Below are 11,751 nucleotides of genomic sequence, written 5' to 3' on the forward strand. Positions count from 1 at the left end.
AATCTTTAATCTCACACACCTTAGACTTTGTATACACCTTTTGTTATATAGTTCTTGTTAGATAGTTGGAGATTTTAGTTTATATAGCAATTCTCTTCCACCTTGAGAGCTTGTTCGTTGATCCCAACATTCCATCAAAGTTCTGTTCCATCTCCGTTCACCAAGCTCGAAAGCTCCACCTCCAAGTCCTAAGAGACGGCCTTGAGTCCAGTTAGCTAGTTCCGAGGGTGGATTCTTCCCTTTTCACTTGCTAATTAGCTTTTACTCTTCCTATGTACTAGGCTTGGTTGTAATTCACATTTACATTCTCCATATTTATAATTTATGATTCATAATCTCTTTCTCTATATTTGTGTTGATGTTTGCTACTTGTTTTGATACTTGTAATTGATTATTGTGTAGGAGAACGCGATTTCTGATGCCATTCGGGCTATCTTTAGGGATTCATATAGGTGTTGCCTCACCGGAAGTGACGTTCCGGAAACCGTAGGAATTGACAAACCACGGAACTTACGGGCCTAATTTCTAGTCCCAAGCATTAGACACGCCTTGACTAGGAACCGCGTAGTCTAAGTACTTCACGAATCGGTCACACTACACGTAGTCATCATTGCAAGAGTAAAACATTAACCGTTTATATATTGAGAGTCGTTATTTGTCATATTTATAACTTATCGCCATCCATATCATTTCGTAGAGTTTTGTTATATAAACTTGTCTCACCCATAGTTAGGAGTAGTTTGTAGTTGTTCCCCGAATCAACTCAAAGTATTCACCGCTTAGATAACGTATAAAACCGAGTCGTCTAATACTTGTAGTTATAAATCCCGTGGATTCGATACCCGGTCTTAACCGGATTATTACTTGATACGATAGGGTACACTTGCCCCTAAGTAGTGGCGTCGAGTAGAGATAGAGCATTTAGAAAGATCACATCACATCCATAGTCGTAACACACTTATCATAATATATATTCCGTCGTAGAAATTCTACCGTATGCTCCACGCCCCATCATGACCCTCTAGACTCGTCCTTGTGGTTAATGAAGAGGGAGCTGTTGGGCAGCGACAAGGATTTGGTTGCCTATAAATGTCTGCCTAACATTGATAAGAAGGATGTGGATTTATTGATCGGACACTATTTGATCACTGGTTATTTTATTTGGAATCAGTGGCGTTTAGCACACTTGCTGATTGTACGTCGGAATCGTTGGCTGCGTGGAAAAAGGTGCGTCAGTTTATCGAAGGTGACTTGGCGTAGCTTAAATCTATCACAATCGAAGTGGCCCTTCATGGTAAGTTTGGGGTGGGTTCGGTTTCTCATTTGATTGTAAGATAGTTGTGTTCGAGTTGTGTCTTGACTTGTTGCTTTTCTTTGGTATTTTAACGTGATCTGACCTTTACCTTGTTTTGTGTTTGTAGCTCCAATTAGTAAGCAAGTGAGCCTTGATTTCGGAATGATGGAGTTCGAGATGGGATTCCTACCTCCAGGTGTCGCCTATCAGACAACATCGAACTCCTTATCGTCCTTCAACTTACTCGACGAATTGAAGGACTGCGGCCAAGGTACCTACCAAAAGACCCGCCTCGAATTCCATGGAGCCACTACAGAGGACTTCGAAGAGGCCTCGATCAAGAAATGATGTTGGTGTCGAGGACACCCAAATGGAGAGTGCTCCTGGTTCGTCCAAGGGACCACTTCGAATATAGGTTAATAGTGCTCATGAAGGAGGCTACTTGATCATTAGTATCTTCAGTTCCCCGAATAGTAGGCTAGGAAAGGGCCTTCCAATCTTTTGGAAAACGGTATGATCCGGTAACTAAAGGTGTTTTGCTGGAGGTGACATTTCCCTCATGACCCCGCCCAAGGCTCGCTTGTCGAGGAATCTCTAAATCTTGGACTTCAGCAAGTCATCCACTTCTTAGAGTGCTAGAGTTTGGGTGGTCGATCCATTTACGGGCGTTAGCCTCCCGAATGTGCTAACAACGATCTGATGTGGGGCCGGTGGCCGTATTGTTCCTGGATTCGCTACGTCCGAAGAGCCATGGGAGAAAAGTTGCTCCGTCGCGCCGATTCTGCTTTTGAGGAACTGCGAGATCTTCACATTTTCTTCTTACAGGATCTTTGCTGCTCGATGATTTTCATCTGCGTCGCGGTTTGAATGACTTGTGGGGTTTGGAAGCTTTGTATGACGTTAACCAACTGCGGTAGTGCTGACTTCTTCTTCCTCAGGCTCTACCTCTACAAGTAGAGGGGTTAAGTTCAATGGTGCCACCACGGGGCTTAGGGACGGTTCCTCCTACCTGGGGTTGGAGGTTCTAGCATCCGTGATCAACATCTCTTTTACGGAAGTTATCGCTTGTGGGTCGCCTATTCTTAATGGTTGGTCGTATTTCATTCGAAGGTTGTTTGCTTTTCGCGCTCACCGCACTAAATAATGGATAATGGAGATGTGAGGTAGCAGGTGATCTCTAGAGCTTCTTATGTCACTACATCAGAGCGATCTTTAGGATCAGTCTGATGGTCAAGTTAGTAAACGAAGAGATTGAAACATCTATTATCTATTATATATATAAAGTGTGGAACTAAAGTAACACTTGTCAAATTTATAGAGCTTTGGCTGATGTGTCATTACTAGATTAATTTAAGAGAGTTTTGAATTATTTTTTCTTATATTATTAAAAAAAAAAAAAAACCTCTCACCCCTTTCTTGCCCTATTTCCCGGCCAAAAATTCCTCAGTCCTAATTAAACCAAACTCTTTGATACTAATCGCTTGAACTTTTTATATAACCCAAAAACTCTGGCCATTTAAACCCTAGTCGTTTTCTATGGGAGATTAGGAAGCAGAGAGAAGCTTTGAAACCTTACTCTGTAAATATGGCTAAATCTCTTTTCAAAAACCAATTTCTACGAGACTCAGAGATCAGTGTCCACTCATTTAGTTGTGTCAAACTTCATGGTTAAACATCCTTCTACCATTTCTCTGTAAACATGTTTTCTCATTCTTTTTGTTGTCTTTTTGCCCTTTGTTTTCTTCATTGAGTATTATAACATAGGGATTATGTTCTAATCAATAGTTCATTCTCTGTTTTAGTAGGATTGGCGGGTTCAATTATTAAATCTGCAAAATCAAATTTCGACTTCAGAAGCACATGGTCCAATTTGAACAACACTTAATTAGGGATGTATTGATGCTGAGATTAAAATCAATTATCTTCGTTAATGAGCAGGTAAAATCCAGAAAATCCCTATCTAAATCTATTTTAATTCTCAAAAGTCTTAGCATGAAATAGTTCGAGTTATGTTTTCATATTGCGTTTTAACATGGTTCTTTCATCTCTCACTGGAATTTTGAGTTCAATTTCACAACAGGTGCCTGTTTAAAGCCCTGTTAATTGGGGAGGTATATTCATCCCGATGCAATTACCCCTATCTCAATTCCTTTGAAATCTTAAAAGTACATGAAATTCTTAGAGTTCTGATTTTATACATTTCATCTAATTTGGTAGATTTCATCTTAAATTAAATTTTCTGTATCTAAATTCATTCCAAATTTTAAATTTTAAATGTTTCAGCAACATATTTGCATTGGGATTTAAGCCTTTTATTTATCTTACAAGATCAACATGTTATTGCTTTGATTTTCATTTGTTTTGCAGTTTATATTTAATGATGCCTAGGTAGAATTATGAGCTTCAGCTTCTAACTCATTGACAATAATGCTTTGTAATGCAATGATGAACAATGTAATACATATGACTGTGGAATGTTGAGAGAAATTTGTAACTATAGGATTTCAAAAAACTCTTAAGATTCTTTTGGGCGAATCAACTTCTGTTTTTTTTTCTGCATATCACAATTTTGTGCCCAAAATCTCCTCTTTTTCCCTTAACTGCATCCTACATTGGCTAAGGGATCATACCAGATTTTTGTCAAATCTGGTGTACTTATTTCTTTAGTGGCTTTTAAACAATTTCTTTCTAGCTGTTGCTTTTCTACAGAGTGCTTGGCTGTTATGAAACCTTTGAATTACATGCACTTAAATAATTATTTGAAAGTTAACTTTAAGTCTCTAGGATTATATTGGGAGTTAATTTATTTGTTTTGTTAATTAATTTGATTTACCTAAGTTTAAATGTTCTTATTTCACCAGTTTTTTTTTTAAAAAAGGAATTTTTTGATAGTGGTATTCTATCCTCTGAATGTTATAGATGATTGTATTTCAGAGATTGTCAAATTCACTCCAAAGCTTAAGGTTCTCGATATGTTGGTAAAAAGGACATTGAAGTAATCTACCAAGGGATTGCATGTAAACTAACGTACCCCTCTTCGATTGAAGATGTAAGTACAGAAATGGAATGCAACTTGTGTTTACAATTTTTTTATTTCCATTTTTAGTTTCCTGCATTTGTTTCTAATTTGCGGTATGGGTTGAACTCTACCCTCTAAAATGTTTGTCTTTTAAATTTGATGATAGCTTGCAGGGATCTATACTGCCTTTTAATGTGCAATTTACAGCCCATGACATAACATTGATGAATCTGGATTTTCTTTCTCAAAATACCTTGGCATAATTAATGAGTCTCAATGAAAATGCTTCCACCGTATGTCTACTTATGGTTTTATTCCATTTAGCATTTTTTTTCACAATGAAACAGGTTGACATTGTACTTTGAATATGTTTGACTCTCTAAATCTGGAATGTTCAATGATTTCATTATTGAAAAATGAACGATGTAATTGTGAAGAATTACAGATTTAAAAAAAGAAAACGTTTGCGATTTGATGCATTTTTTCATGCCTTCAGTGTTTGGGATGCAGAAGCAATTCCTTTCCTACATCAAGCAATCTCATTTTCTTAAATTTAGTAAGTTATATATAACAATGAAGTCAAAGTTTCAATATTCACTTATTTATTTTTTATTATTTTGCTTACTATTTGAGGATATGACCAGTTCTGATTTTTAGGTGCATATCTATCTCTGTTAAATTTTTGTATGCTCGATCGAAGATCCTTTATAGATATAATCTTTCTCCATTATTCCATAATATATGTGGTTTAGTTGAACTAATTAATAATTAATCTGAAATATGAATTAGTTCACTTTAAACTACACTTCATTTTAATGCATGACTATCAATTATAATTATGCTGCAGCGTATCGATATGGGTAAACATTTCTTAAGCTATTTCAAATTCTTGAATTTCATATATTTGAACTTATTCCTTTTTTACGATTATTAGCTGGCCCTTTAACTTTTATTAGAACTTATTCCTTCTAATAAAAATCATTAATTGAATCCTCATTCTAAGCAAAAATTATTAATTGCGGTCTTATCGAAAATCATTCGGTTGAACAGTTTCGGACTCTCTTCCCCAAATCCATTTTGAACCAATACAAAGACCATTACAGTTCATATCGAATAGTAACAGTTTCTGATTTTAGAATAGGATGAGGATTCAATTGATAATTTTTATTTAGTTTAGAGATATGATTGATGATTTTAATAGTTTAAGGTCTTAATTAACTTTGAAACTTTAGTTTAAGGAGTTAAACGGATATTATGCCAAAAAAAAAACTACTTCAAAACATGATTACAACACAAGCATTGTACTATAAAAAAAAATAAAATTTAAACTTAGCATTGACTAATAGGATATTAAATTATTATTCAGAATTCTTTAGAATTTTATTTTGCCATGACCATTGACCATAAATAAAAGCAATGACAAACAACACAAGCATTGTACTATAAAAAAAATAAAATTTAAACTTAGCATTGACTAATAGGATATTAAATTATTATTCAGAATTCTTTAGAATTTTACTTTGCCATGACCATTGACCATAAATAAAAGCAATGACAATTATTTGCACGTCTTTTTTATAACGATGATGGAATCTAGGAAGGCTTGGATTCAAGACGGGGACCGGAATACCAGATTTTTCCACCTCTCAACGATCATTAGGAGACAGCGAAATAGGATCGAGACTATTAAAGACGCCAGTGGTGAGTGGATTTTTGAGGAGGAGGACATTCGGCGCCTTGCCCTTGATTTCTACAAGGACCTGTTCAGAGAGGAAGCTGTGGACCTAGAGAGTGCCCACTCTGGCATTTCCTTTCCTCGTTTGGGGGAGGATGCTATTAATAATGCTTTCCATCCCATTGAGCTTAAAGAGATTGATCTGGCCTTCTCCAGCATCGGTTCCACTAAGGCTCCTGGTATTGATGGTATCCCCGCTAGTTTCTATCATAAACACTGGGACACTGTTAAAGAGGGTATATACAGCTTTGTGTTAGGTGTCTTTGGTGGTTCGAACGATATCAGTTTGGTTAATAAAACCCTCCTTGTCTTGATTCCTAAGGTTGCCAAGCCTTCTTCCTTTCTCCAGATGAGACCCATCAGTCTTTGTAATGTCTTGTATAAAGCTATTACTAAGATTGTGGCTAATAGAATCCGGAAGATCCTTCCGGATATTATCAGCCAAAATCAAGGGAGCTTTGTTCCTGAAAGACAATTGATGGATAACGTTGTTATTGCCCAGGAGGTTGTCCATTCTATGAAGATTAAGAAAGGCAAGAAAGGGATCGTGGCTCTCAAGCTGGATCTGGAGAAAGCCTATGATAGGTTGAACTGGAGCTTTCTTCTGGATAGTTTAGCCAAAGCTGGTATCCCGGAGAACTGGAGGAATTTGATTGGAAAGTGTATTTCCTCTCCTGTTTTCCAGGTTATGATCAATGGGGATATGTCGGATGAGTTCTCTCCATCCAGGGGTATTCGTCAAGGGGATCCTATGAGCCCCTTCCTTTTTGTTATTGCCATGGAAAGATTGTCTCACCTGATCCAAGAGGCGGTGAGCAAAGGGACTCTCCACCCTGTTTCCATCAACAGACATTGCCCCCCTGTTACCCATTTACTCTTTGCTGATGATGTCATGCTTTTTGTGGAGGGTAATGAGGAACAAATTAAGGTTGTGATGGATATCCTCGACTGCTTTTGTGAGGCTTCTGGCCAGAAGATTAACATCCATAAATCCCGTATGCTTTGTTCCAAGAATATGGATAATAGCTTGTGTAGAAGACTGAGTGAGATGTCTGGCATTCCCCTGACTCAATCGTTTGGGAAATACCTTGGGGTCCCTCTTCATAGTGACAGGGTGTCCAAAGCCTCTTTTAAAGACATTTTGGACAAATCTAACGGTTTGTGTGCTAGCTGGAAAGCTAATTCTCTTTCCCTTGCAGGTCGCCTTACTTTAATCCAGTCTATCAACTGCGCTGCTCCAAATCACATCATGCAAGCCTGTAAGCTCCCTGAGCCGGTCCTCAACGACCTTGATAAAATTAATCGGCGTTTTCTGTGGGGAGAGTCTGGGGATGGGAGGAAGATTCACCTGGTCCCTTGGAAGGAAGCCTGCCAGCCTAAGAGCAGGGGGGGGGTCTTGGTATAAGGCAAGCTAAGGACAATAATAAAGTCCTGTTAATGAAGCTTCTTTGGAGAATGTGGCAATCCCCCTCCTCCCTTTGGGTTCGTCTTCTGTGCGGCAAGTATAGGAAAGATAGAATCTTTGGTGGCCCGAAGGAGAGGGTTGTCAGCTGTTCCTTCCTCTGGAAAGGGCTTAGTGCTGTTTTTGCTGAGTTCTGTACGGGGATTGGCTTGGAGGTGGGTAATGGGAGATCCATTAGTTTCTGGTATGACACCTGGATTGGTGACAAACCGTTGATTGAGGTGTGCATCGCCCCTCCGCCGAATGATCTCCTCTCCTGGAGAATTGCTGATGTGGTGGACTCGGAGGGAGACTGGATCTGGTCTAAGTTCGACTCCTTTCTTAGCCTGGAGACCCTCCTTAATATTAGAGGTGTGAAGATTAGTAATCAGGAGGAGGATAAGGACAGACACTGCTGGGCCTTGACTAATAATGGTTCTTATTCTTGCAAATCGGCCTATGAAGCTTTTACCCCTAATAGGGCTGATCCTCCTTTGGAAATTTGGAAGTCCATTTGGGCCCTCAAAGTCCCCTACCGCATTAGGAGTTTCCTATGGCTGGGAGTCAAAGACAGGCTCCTCACGAATGCAGATAGACACAGAAGGCACTTGGCTGTATCTGGTGCCTGTAGCAGATGCAGCGGCCATGTGGAAACCTTGTGCCATGCTTTGAGGGATTGCCCGAATAGTAGAAAGGTTTGGGAAGGGGTCCTTCCTCACCACATCCTTCCTTCCTTTATGGGGTTCTCTGATATTGACTGGTTCTCTGAAGGCGTTAATGGGAATTTGTTGGCCAGTATGGAGCACGGGGCTATTCTCTTCGCTATTATTTGTCACCAAATGTGGAAATGGAGGAATGAAGAGTTATTTGCTGAGAAGATTGTCTTTATTCCTGACCTCCGGTTTTACTTCTCGAAAAAACTCTCTGTTATTACAAAGAGTTTTGAAGGAGAGCCCATGGTTCACCCCTCCCCGGTTAAAGAGGTCCAGTTAGTTGGTTGGAGGAAGCCCAGGGAAGGGGTTGTCAAGTTGAATACGGATGGCTCCTGCCTTAGTAATGGCAGAATTGCTGCTGGTGGAGTTCTTCGGGATGCTGGTGGCGCCTGGCTGGCTGGGTTTACCCATAACTTAGGTACGGGCTCCTCCTTTACTGCAGAGCTCTGGGGGATCTTGTCTGGCATTAAACTCGCCATTCGCATGGGTGTTAAAAGACTTTCGGTGGAATCTGACAATTTGGAGGCTATCAACAGGATTTCGGATAGACAGGCTGTTTGTCTTAAGAGTCAGAATCTTATTAAAGCCATCTTGAGGCTTCGTCCTGCCTTCGATTCTCTTACCTTCTCCCATATTTATAGGTAGCAAAACCGCGTGGCGGATCGCTTGGCAGCTGCTGGGCATGGGGGGGATGTTAGGTGTTTCTACCCTTTCCGTTCCTCCTTCTTTTCTGTTACCTTCTCTTCTTGAGGATAGGATTGGGGTCAGTCTTCCTAGACTGATCCCGGGTTAGGTTTTTGTTTGTTTGTTTTTTTCTTCTATTCTTACCCAAATAAAAAAAGAAGATTAGAAGTTTTATTCGTGAAAATGTATTTTCTTTTTAATTTTAATAATTATATTATTATTTTACCTCTATATATACATTTAAAAAATAACTTCAATATTAAGTACATAATTGATGAAATATTTATAAAAGAAAAACTGTGCATTGCACAGGTCTACATCTAGTAATGTATTAAAATGTATTAAAGTAGAGAGAGAATGTGGCAGAGCTATGAAGCTCACTTGACCGAATGTTATGGTGCCATAATGCCATTGTGGATGGATGGACCCTAACCCATCATGTATAGCCAATTTGTTATCTATCCTGCTTTATAATCCTTCTCATTACTTATTAGATTAAATCTTACCAAGTTAAAAAGAGAATACTACTATTACTAGATAGATTTAATTTAGGGTAAAGTACGGAAAAAATGCTTGTGGTTTACCTTTTTTGCAAATAGGGGTCCGTGGTTTAAAAATATACAAATAGAAGTATGTGGTATGCTTTTTTTACAAAATAAAGTATTTAAAATTAAACTTTTAAGTAATTGATGACAATAAGAGCATTTTTTGTTAAAAAATTCAATTATATTTATATATCGACAAAACACGGATCCCAAAATCAAATTGAAACGGTGTAAAATGAATTTAAATATCAATTTAGTTCATAAACCGTCAGATTCGTAAAAAACGTAAAATTCCCCCATATTATTTATTGTTTCGACTTAGAAAGTTGTTTTTTTCGGGAGTTATGTTTTGCTGATATGTAAGAATAATTTTTTTTAAGATAAAAATGTCTTTAGTTGTAATCAGGACTTAATTGTGTAATTGTAATACTTTGTTTTGTAAATAAAACATACCACATACCTTTATTAGTAAACTTTTAAACCACATACCTCTGTTTGCAAAATCGGCAAACCACAAACATTTTTTCGTACTTTTCCCTTTAATTTAAGATTGAACAATTTATATAATCGAATTATTTTGTAATTGATATATATTAATGATTGGTTTTTAGAAATTACTACTAGTTCCGTTCAAAAAAAAGAAATTACTACTCCCTCCATTCCATTATATAGGTCATTCTAGCAAATTGGTTTTTTCCCTAAATATAAGTCATTTTAGGATTCCAATGCTTATTGCCCAATAGTGACATGAGAGAGAATTATTTTTTGTATTGATACATGTGTTTTTTAATATTCCAATGCTTATTGCCCAATAGTGACATGAGAGAGAATTTTTTTTAGTTAACCAATATATTTCTTAATTTGTGTGAAATACCCTAGAATGACTTATATAATGGAATGGAGGAAGTACTAGTTATTTTTCATTAAATTAAATTTGTTGAAATATAAAATCTTTTTTTTTTATTAGTTCGAATTCGTATAATTTTTCCTGTCTCCTTTTCCTATTGGTGTAAGATTTATTTATTTATTTATTTTTTATCAAAAAAAAAAGATTTACTTTTTTTATTATCAAATTAGGCCAAATAAAGCAAATTTAATTAGCTTTGCTATTTTGGAAAATAAAACTTCAGAATCCGCTAGTACCCTTCATCTTATTGGGAAAAGAAGCTTTGACTTGAGGGTATATAAGTAATACTACAAAAGTTAATCACGAGCTATGCACGTGCATCGTATTCCCCCTTTATTTATAGCTGACTCACCCTTTATTCTTTTCTCTGATCCACCGAGTACCTGCAATAATTGGCGAATTAGGGTTGGGTCTATCTTCGTCTTTTTTCCAGTTTCTCTGAATTCTTCGAATCATACTCTTAACCCTGAGTAGTAGCCATGTCTTCCAAGCAAGGTAATTTTGTGATATTTTATTTGTACCTGGTATTTTGGGGCCAAACTCTTGATTTGATTTATTAGATTCGGTGCTTCATATCACGGGAATTACAAACTTTTTTTCCCCCATATTTTCAGGTGGAAAAGCAAAGCCTTTGAAGGCACCCAAGGCTGCAAAGAAGGAATACGACGAGGTATTAGTTTTGATAAATTATAGTTGCAATTTTGTTCTTTTTGTTCGATTCTTTTTTTTTTTTTGTTTTTGTTAGATTTACGATCTGTTGAAAATATCTTTAATTTTTTTCTTCAAAATTTTAGGCTCTGGCTCTGGTTTCTCAGAAGAATCCTCATATAGCTTTTAAACCATGTGATTCTTTTGCTATGAATATTGGACCTTATGTTATAATTTTAAACCTATTCTGATTGATAAATTCCAACAATTTTCTCATGATATATATTTGCTGGGGTTGGATTGAGGTTGGATTTCGCCTTTTGCCTTGTACTAAGAAGCTAGTTTGTTGAGTTTTTACCATGATGTGTTTATATATGGAGTTGTTTAAGCAACTAACAAACTGCCGATACACCTTTTATCTTGAGCAAACTTTTGTGTTTGTGTGTTTACTGTTTTCACCTAATGATGAGACTGAAATCTAGTTTCATGAGTTTATGTTTGAACTAGGGCTATACAGCTTGTTGTTGTATATTTTCTATTCTGAGTTCAGCTTTAGCTGCAATGTAGTTGGTGTGAACAATTATATAATATATTTTTTTGGATAAGGTACAAAACTTACCCCAACTTGAGGAGCAATTTTACCCCTAATGTCATAAATGCCACAATTATAATCCTAACTCTTGCAAGTTGTCAACATTGGGGGTATTTATGCACCTTATCCCTGTTAATTTGGATGAAGTTTATCCCAAATGGAATTCTGGTCTT

The 11,751-nt window shown here is 37.1% G+C and overlaps 1 long non-coding RNA gene across 2 annotated transcripts; it reads left to right on the plus strand.

The window, feature by feature from the left end:
* The first annotated feature begins 2,765 nt into the window (after window positions 1–2,765).
* Window positions 2,766–4,870, plus strand: LOC136224605 (uncharacterized). Of its 2 annotated transcripts, none has more exons than XR_010686510.1 (4): window positions 2,766–2,987; window positions 3,097–3,232; window positions 4,229–4,343; window positions 4,810–4,870. It is a non-coding gene; the product is annotated as an uncharacterized lncRNA (long non-coding RNA). The 2 variants fall into 2 exon arrangements; XR_010686509.1 differs by lacking the exon at window positions 4,810–4,870 and adding an exon at window positions 4,480–4,777.
* Window positions 4,871–11,751: the final 6,881 nt, after the last annotated feature.

Source organism: Euphorbia lathyris, chromosome 3 (genome assembly GCF_963576675.1).
Source record: "Euphorbia lathyris chromosome 3, ddEupLath1.1, whole genome shotgun sequence".
NCBI classification, from domain to species: domain Eukaryota; kingdom Viridiplantae; phylum Streptophyta; class Magnoliopsida; order Malpighiales; family Euphorbiaceae; genus Euphorbia; species Euphorbia lathyris.